Source organism: Diabrotica virgifera, chromosome 9, assembly GCF_917563875.1.
Source record: "Diabrotica virgifera virgifera chromosome 9, PGI_DIABVI_V3a".
NCBI classification, from domain to species: Eukaryota; Metazoa; Arthropoda; class Insecta; order Coleoptera; family Chrysomelidae; genus Diabrotica; species Diabrotica virgifera.
This window is the reverse complement of record NC_065451.1, coordinates 91,537,958-91,546,884: the sequence shown is the minus strand read 5'-3', so window position 1 is coordinate 91,546,884 and position 8,927 is coordinate 91,537,958.

Here is an 8,927-nt window from a genome sequence, read left to right as displayed (position 1 = left end):
GAAAAGAACTGAATTTTTAACGCTGAAATGTAGCTTTTTGTACAAGCGTAGGAATACCATGGATGTACTTAATAGTTATGTCTCTTTCACCATTGTTCTTTCTGTCGGAAAGCTCTTGTCTGAGATCAGTTAAACGCTGTTGTTGGGAAGGGGTTTTTGTTATCAATAATGGTAATATTTTTAGTTGAATTATGCTCAACTAACTTACGCTTGTTTCTAAGTATATGTTTGGCGTCATATTCGGTAAAACAACTTTTATAGACCGAGAATATTTAGTAAATTTACCAAAACGAAAGTGTGTGAGGATGAGACTATTTACCAAAACGAAAGTGTGTGATAGGATGAGAATTACTTGAAGCCACTTCAAGAATTTCGGGTATTTTAATTTTGTCATTTAGTTTCTAAATGGTCGTCTATTTCAGGGATACCACGCAAGATAATTTTAGAGCGATTCATGCGATCAAGTGCTTCACTAGCGACTTTATCAAAAAATGTTTTTTGGTATAATTCGTTAACAGCATCGAGATTGGATTGTAAATCCTTGATATTTTGTTCTAAGGAACCAATCTTATCCCAAAAATCCTTTTTCATTGACTCAACTAAACCCTTTATATCTTTAAATCGATCCATATTGTCACTACAACTATTACAAACTATGAAAAGTCCAGTAGAAACAACTTGAAGCTGTTGTTTACATCCATCGCATTGAATCAGCTGTTTGTCGCGATCAGTGAAAGGCTTGGAACAGTTCGCACATATAACCATAGTTGTAGCAGGTTTAAAATGTAAACAAGACTTAACAAGAACTTCTTAATAACACCTAAGTTAATGTGCTAATTACACACAGAGGTTATTTTTATTATTTATCGAATATTAAACAGTTCGCAAAAAATTGTACTACGGGTCCAAATAAGGATTGTTATGGACCTACACCGTGTGGTGGATACGGTGTTGTCTTTCAGCATTACGGGGTACTGATTTCATATCTTCCGCCAATCCAATTTTTTTCGCAAAAGTAGTAGCATCTTTGAAAATGTCTTTTGTTACTTTTTCGGGTTTTTCACGGTTATTTTTGATTCGTTTTAAAATACGACCAATATGCTGGGATGTCTGAACCGCATCCAAGGAGACTGATTTGAGCACGTTTACTGTGGGTTCTAAAAGAGCGAAATATTTGGCTATCAACACAAGGCTAAAAATAAACGAAACTTTGGAAGCTGCAGCATGGAGCTGATACGCACCTTTAATGGTCGTAGTATTGCCATCTCGAAACAGGGTTGGAATGAGATGGAAAGAATACTTTGAGGAAAACCTAAACGCAGACAATGGAAATGATCAAAACGAGACAATATATTTTACGGCGGAGCAGCACATTGAAAATCCAAGTTATGAAGAAGTAGTTCAAATAATAAAGAAACTAAAAAACAGTAAAGCACCAGGAACGGACGGAGTTACGGCAGAATTGTTGAAATATGGAGGACCCGAACTCTGGAGAAGAATTCATTACCTGATAAAGTTGGTATGGACCAAGGAGCAAATGCCGGAGGAATGGGCAGTTGGTCTTATACAGCTAATTTATAAAAAATAAGATAAGAGGGAATGCCAGAATTACAGACCAGTTACAATGCTAAATGTAATATACAAAATCCTTTCTGGCATTATCTATACTAGATTGTCAGAATACTCTGAAAATATAATTGGTGATTATCAAAATGGATTCAGACCAAATAGAGCCACTACAGACAACATATTCATACTTAGAACAATACAAGAGAAAGCTTATGAATACGACTATGAAACTATGAAACTATATAATATGTATATAGACTTCAGACAAGCTTTTGATAGTGTGAAAAGAGACAAAATGCTGGAAGACCTCCGAAATCTAGGTATACCAAAAAAATATATCAGCCTCATAAAAATGACGTTGAAGGGTTCAAAAGCCGCAGTTAGAGTAGATGGAGAACTGTCTCCCCTGTTTGACATCAACATGGGGGTGAGACATGGAGACGCACTTTCAACCATGCTGTTCAACCTAGTTCTTGAAGCAGTCATCAGTAACCGGCCATATAAACACCAAAACAGTACAAATTACTGCATATGCAGACGATGTCGCCATTATTAGTAGAAGTAAGACACGACTAAGGGAAACGTTTAAGGAAATTGATCCTGAAGCACAAAAAAGAGGGCTTAAAATAAACGAAAGAAAAACTAAATACATGACCGTCAAAAGAACTCTTGAGAATGAAAATAATATAACAATAGGCAACTATAGTATTAAACGTGTGGATGCCTTCACATATCTGGGCACAGAAATCAATCAGAAGAATTCCGTAAATAACGAAATTAATGCACGTATTTCCAGTGGAAATCGTACATACTATGCTAATAAAAGATTGATGACGTCGAAATTATTAGACAAAAGAACCAAAATGACTATCTACAGAACCTTGATTAGACCCGTAGTAACCTACGGTTGTGAAACCTGGGTAATGACTAAAAAAGATGAAGCCCAACTCAGGATATTCGAGAGAAAGATACTGAGAAAAGTATATGGCCCTGTGCAAGAGGAAGACGGCACATGGAGAATCAGGAGAAATGACGAGGTTAATGATCTGAATGAGGGGTATGACATTGTAAGATTTGTGAAAAGTCAAAGACTGTCATGGCTGGGACATGTTCAGCGACAAGAAGACACGAAGACGACAAAGAAGATGTTACAGTGGAAGCCGGTAGGAAGGCGGAAAAAGGGAAGGCCCAGGACGAGATGGTTGGATGACGTGGAAGACGACCTGAAAACCATGAATATAAGACAATGGAGGAGAAGGGCCCAAGAGAGATCTGAATGGAAGGACATAGCCAGACAGGCAAAGACCCATCCAGGGTTATGATGCCAAAAGAAGAAGAAGAAGAAGAATGTGAGAAAGGGTATCATCACAATACTGTATGAAATTTAGCATCCTGCACGCCTCAGTTTTATATATAACACCGACTAAAAATGTTGTTTTCTGTATTTTCACAGAAATCCAATTTGTTCGATACCTAATGGACAAGGAAGGTGAGCAAGTTCTGACTTTGAAATTATTGAATCACGTACAAAACAGCGATTCCACCACCTCTTGAACCACGGTCTTTACGAATTATTTTAAAACCCGGAATGTATACACTCTGATCTGAGACACCCGAAGTCAACCAAGTTTCGGACAGGCAAACAATATCAAAGTTGTGATCATTTACCAGATCTAAGAAAACATTAAATTTTGGAAACAAAGAACGGATATTAAAATGAGCTAATTTTAGCTTTTTGTTACACATACTGAATTCTAGTTTTAAGTTGCTCAATTTTACCTAGTAAATAACCACAAACTGAACTGTTTGCAACATGAACTGTATATAAATTAAGTTTGTATCTTAAGTTTAACGTTTTACAATTATTACAACACATAGTCTGACTGGTACAATCTTTCATTTCATGAGATTCAGAACATTTCGGACATACTAAGTTACTAAGACAATCTTTTTTCTGGTGACCAGCTTTGCAACATTAAAACATTTTACAACATTAAAGTGTTCACTAACATAACATTTGACCCAGCCTATATACAGAAAACTTCTTTCTATTACCACTTTGTATAAAGCTGGTGAAACCTCTAACACCACGTTGAAACGCTCCTTAAACTTAACTTTTGTTACTATTTTTATATCCTCATTTACGTTGAGATCATTTAAAGTAATAAAGTAATAAGGTCTTGCAAAAAACTTGTTTTTTCCAGAGAGGCAGCATTTACGCCACGAATCATTAATCTCGAATTCTTTAGTTCAGTAACAGAATAAGTATTTCCTAATTGTTTGGTAAGGCACTTTTAATTTTTCTAAAGACATTGCGTTGCTACAGTTAAAAAACTCAATTTTTTACCAACTTAGTACTATCGACAGTAGCTTTTGTAGAAGAAAGATTAATTTTCGATTTAATATCGCTGTATATTACCTGTACGTTAGCAATATTTTGGTTCGTTGACCTTACAAGCAAAACATAATCACAGAAAGTTTTGTTTATTTTCAAGACACCCGAGTAACTTTTTGCTGGCCTATCACTAATTGGCAAAAATGAACTGGTAGAATTAAAAGGTTGTACTTGAAAATCGTCACTTACCGTCGTTTTTGATTTAAGCAGTTTATTTGTGTATTCAACAAGATAAGACACTAGCACTGGAGAACTTGGATTTTGTCGATAACGTGACAGGAACCAGTAAACATGGTGCATTGCTACCACATTCTTTTCGTGTTATCGTATGTGGTCCAAGCGGATGTGGAAAAACTAATGCTTGCTAGCATTACTGTTCGGCCTACATGGCGCTAAATTCAAAAATGTTTACGTTTATTCACAGTCGTTGTTTCAACCCAAGTATCAGTTTTTGAAGGAAGTGTTGGAAAGCGTGTGCTGTGAAAGAGGTGGGCTATTTTCCATTTAAAGACAATGATGTCGTAATAAGTCCTGGCGAAGCTAAACCAAACTGAGTACATATTCATATTTAATGACGTATCTACGGATCCACAACAAACAATACGTGAATATTACTGTATGGGTAGACATAAATATATCGATTGTGCATACATATGTCAATCATACAGTCGAGCAGACAAACAACTTCTGCGTGATTATGCCAATCTTATTGTATTGTTTAAACATGATGAGCTCAATTTAAAACATGTCTTTGATGATCACGTTTCACCTGACATGACATTTGTCCAATTTAAAAAAAATTGTTCCGAATGTTGGCAGGATAGGTATGGTACGTTCGTCATTGTTAAGGATTTCGATATTTCTAATGGAGGATATAGTTTAGGCTTCGACAAGTTTATAAAATTGTAGTTATGATCGAAACACACGCATTGTATAACATGTTAGACAAAGAGGTAGCTGCACGCAAGCGTAAAGTTGCTGAATTAGCTCAAGTCATTCGCAAAAAGTATTTGGAACTAAAACTAGGTAGAACAGAACAAGACGACCCGCTAAACTCTTTGAACCCATAGCCAAACCTCTAAAACAGCGGTTCTCAACCTTTTTGAGTGATGTACCAAGTACATCACCCAATAGTAGTACTAAGTACTACTATTTTAATTTTTCCTGTGTTTTGTGTACCAACGCCAATAATGATATGTACCACCAGTGGTACATGTACCACAGATTGAGAACCTCTGCTCTAAAAGATATTGCACAATCCTCAAAAACGTCACATTATGCTATCACAACGTCACAAGTTTAGACACGTCAAAAAGGAAGAGGTGAAAACAGAAGAAGAGATGAAAAAATAAGACAGCGATGACGATATATTTTCCGATGCAGCTTCAACGTATCAAGCTAACGAACATGAAAATGAAGATTTAAAAGAGTATAAAGAATTATTAAATAATACTGAAGTTCATCACAATTCCATAGGCCATCTTAAAGGTGCAACTGCAGAAAAATATATTAAACCGTTGTTTAAACCTAAAGTAGCAAAGAAGCAATCACCACCAAAAATTTGGTCTACTACATTAAGAAACTGTCTTTCGAATGTCTAGAAAAAGCAACTCGTTCACCATCGAAAACTCGGTCTGCTACATTAAAGAAACCTTCTTTCGAAGGTCTAGAAAAAGCGACTCGTTCACCACCAAAAACTCGGTCTACTACATTAAATAAACCTCCTTTCAAAGGTCTAGAAAAAGTGACTCGTTCACCACCGAAAACTCGGTCTACTACATTAAAGAAACCGCCTTTCGAAGGTCTAGAAAAAGCGAATCGTTCATCATCGTCAACAACGTTAACTTCATCATCTACCTCCAAAGGATCAGGGCTCGTCGCTGCTTCTCATTTGATCTACAACGATAATCCTATTGAATACGTATATTGGAATGATCCAAATGAACTATATGACAGACTCAAATTGTTAATTGCTTCCCAAGAAGCAGGAAACACATCTCACAGTAACGAAATTGTTGCCATTATCAACGAATTACGTGAAGTACGTGTATTATATATTAATGTTAGGTCAGATTAGACATTATTTCCAATATGAGTGTTGATAAGTTTGGTTGTCATCATTATCGTTCTAATGAACAAGCTGTTAAAAAGCTGCGTGAAGGATTCAAACAATCTATTTTAGATTTACAAAATCAGACACGTGCAGTAAATAAGGATATTAAACTAGATACTCCTGTAGCAGGTATACATATTTTCAACAAGAATTACGTAGATGACCACACTGTAAATATAAAAATTTTTTTGCGATTAATTTGATGCGAAAAGAATATAGTTCAAAAGATACTCAACTTTAACAAAAAAATTTCAGACTTTCAAAATTCCATCGGTAAGATTCAAAGCAATTTTAATAACAAAAAGTAATGAGTTATCTGATAGAATAAACTGGTTGTTTCGAAAATATCTGATTTAACAAACGAAATGAATGATTTACAAAAAGCAATAAGTGACCAGAATGCAATAAAACAAGAAACTACAAAAGACTTTGAATCTGTTCACACAAAAGATGAATGATTTTTTCTATGCAGATGAGTATGATCCTATCGAGTTTCAGTGTGGAGACTACTGCAAGATACGACAATTGGTGTTGGATGCAATCAAGTTCCTTGTCATTGAAAAACAAGGTGGGCAATACTATTTAGATGAAACTGATGTCACGCAAATTCTACAAGTACACCACAGTATAGTGACTCATCACATATCGTTGTTGGAAAATTTAAACTTCATGCATATTATACAAATGTTATATATTTTTTGCAACAGAATTTTTGTACAGATACTAGTTTATCTGGTCCGTTTGAAGCTATAACTGCGTTTTGTGAAATTTCTCCACCAGATACTTTGTTAAGCCATGCGATGAGAGAATAACTCTTCATGCTACTATAACTTCTGATCTACTCACAATAAAATCCTGGTCCGATTCTAATTTACTCTGTTTTAACGTAGATAAAACAGTAGCTTTATCAGATAAAGTATAAATACGAATAAAAATGAATAAAAATGGTGTACATTTTTATTTTATAGTAGTATTACTCCGTGGAGTAACTAGGTGCATTTTCCGTTGGAACTTTACCAAGCTGCAGACGGGGGTTGTGAATTGCATAGTGTAGAATTCCTTCCCTTTTGTCTTCACCACAGCATCCATTTGGCTTGCAAATTGTAGAAGCCTTGGAGGTTTCACCATGGAAATGTGCCAATAAGTTTTCAATTTAAAAATAGTTTAGTAATATTTTTAATATTTTTCAATATTATTAATGTTGCTATTAGGATTGAAAAACTGTATCTTTCAATTGCCAGATGACGCTAGTCACCTAATCCATTCACGTCAGTTGCAGTGTGGGACTAATATGTGTCAAAAAATTTACTGGATTAGAGAAAGCAACCTATGCATTCTCTGAAGAGCCTCTAACAAGAGGTGAAATCGTCGATAAGAGTGCTGGTTGCGCTCTCTAATCTAAGTAAAAATTAAGACATTTTTGGCCTCGCATTGCAACTAAATAAAAATGGTAGCACATCCTATAAAGGAACTCTTCAACCCTTACCTCTTCATAACAGCCAGATCAGTATAGTTGATTCTGTAAAGTTTCTTGGTATTTTTTTAGATAGCAACCTTAAATGGTCCCTTCATATTGATGTGTTAAGCAAGAAACTATCCTCAGCTTGCTTTGCAATAAGATCTGTTTCGAAGGAAATGAATTTAGCCTCTTCCAAAATAACATAATTTTCTTTGTTCGACTCCCATCTTCGATATGGTCTTTGTAACGGTCCACCCGTTATAATATCATTTTTAGCTCTTTAATTATTTTTATAATTATTTTCTCTTGACCTCCCAATTAATTTCTGTAACTTTCTCGTAAAGGACCACTTACGTGACGTCACACGTCGGCGTCTACTGAACATACTTATCGAATCGTTCCGTGACATTTAATTCATGTTCTGTGGTCGTTTGAGGTTCTCCTCTTTGAAGCAGAGAGGAAGGACCGACACTTGACTTGTGGCTGTAAGATGGGTAGTTGGTACCATAAAATGGCGGTTGATTTCTATTATAATTATTTTATTTAACATCCAGCAATTTTAAAGTGAAGTGAAAAGTTACCACAAATGGTTTTCTGCAGTAGGGAGACATGTGGGTAACACCACTCCTTCTGGAATTGGAATAAAAATCACCGGTAATAAAACCTTTTTTATAATAATTTTTTTGTTAGTCTTGAATATTAAAATATTAGTCCCATTGTTAAACTTTCTTAGTCCATTGATTAGGTGAAGTTATGTAGATTATTTCGATTTTTATTTAATATCCATTAAAGAGAAATTATAGGTATATTAACATGTTTTGGGTTTTTACATAACCAAACATTTCTGAAGTCCTCAAATTAATATTGGAAATAATTATCATTACTTCTCTGTACGTTTTAAAGTGATTGAGCATCCAATATATTTATAAATTGTCAAATAACTACCTTTTGCCTGGTTTCATACCATTTCATGAAGGTATATAAAATAACTACGTAAACTACGTACTATAACCATTTGGTAGAAATCTCATGTGAGTTGTACCCTATATGTAAGTAAGAGGTGCTTATGTAATTTTGTAACAGGTAACATTATTGTTGTTATCTCAGATATAGCATTTGTATAACGTATGTCATTTTAGAGTCACATAATATTAAATTTGGTTTAACTCAAAGATTGTCAAAAATCTAGGTAGTTATTTTTAATAAATATTTATTTACTTTGTATATCATTTATTTTTATTATTTCTTTATGTTCATTATTACTGATTTAATATATTTAATATTTGACAGCAGTGTAAGATACCTGGGAGAATGATCGAAGATCATTTTCTTGGCGCCCATGATTTGTTAGTGTTATTTAATTTGTTCTTCTTTGACAATTATTCTCCTTT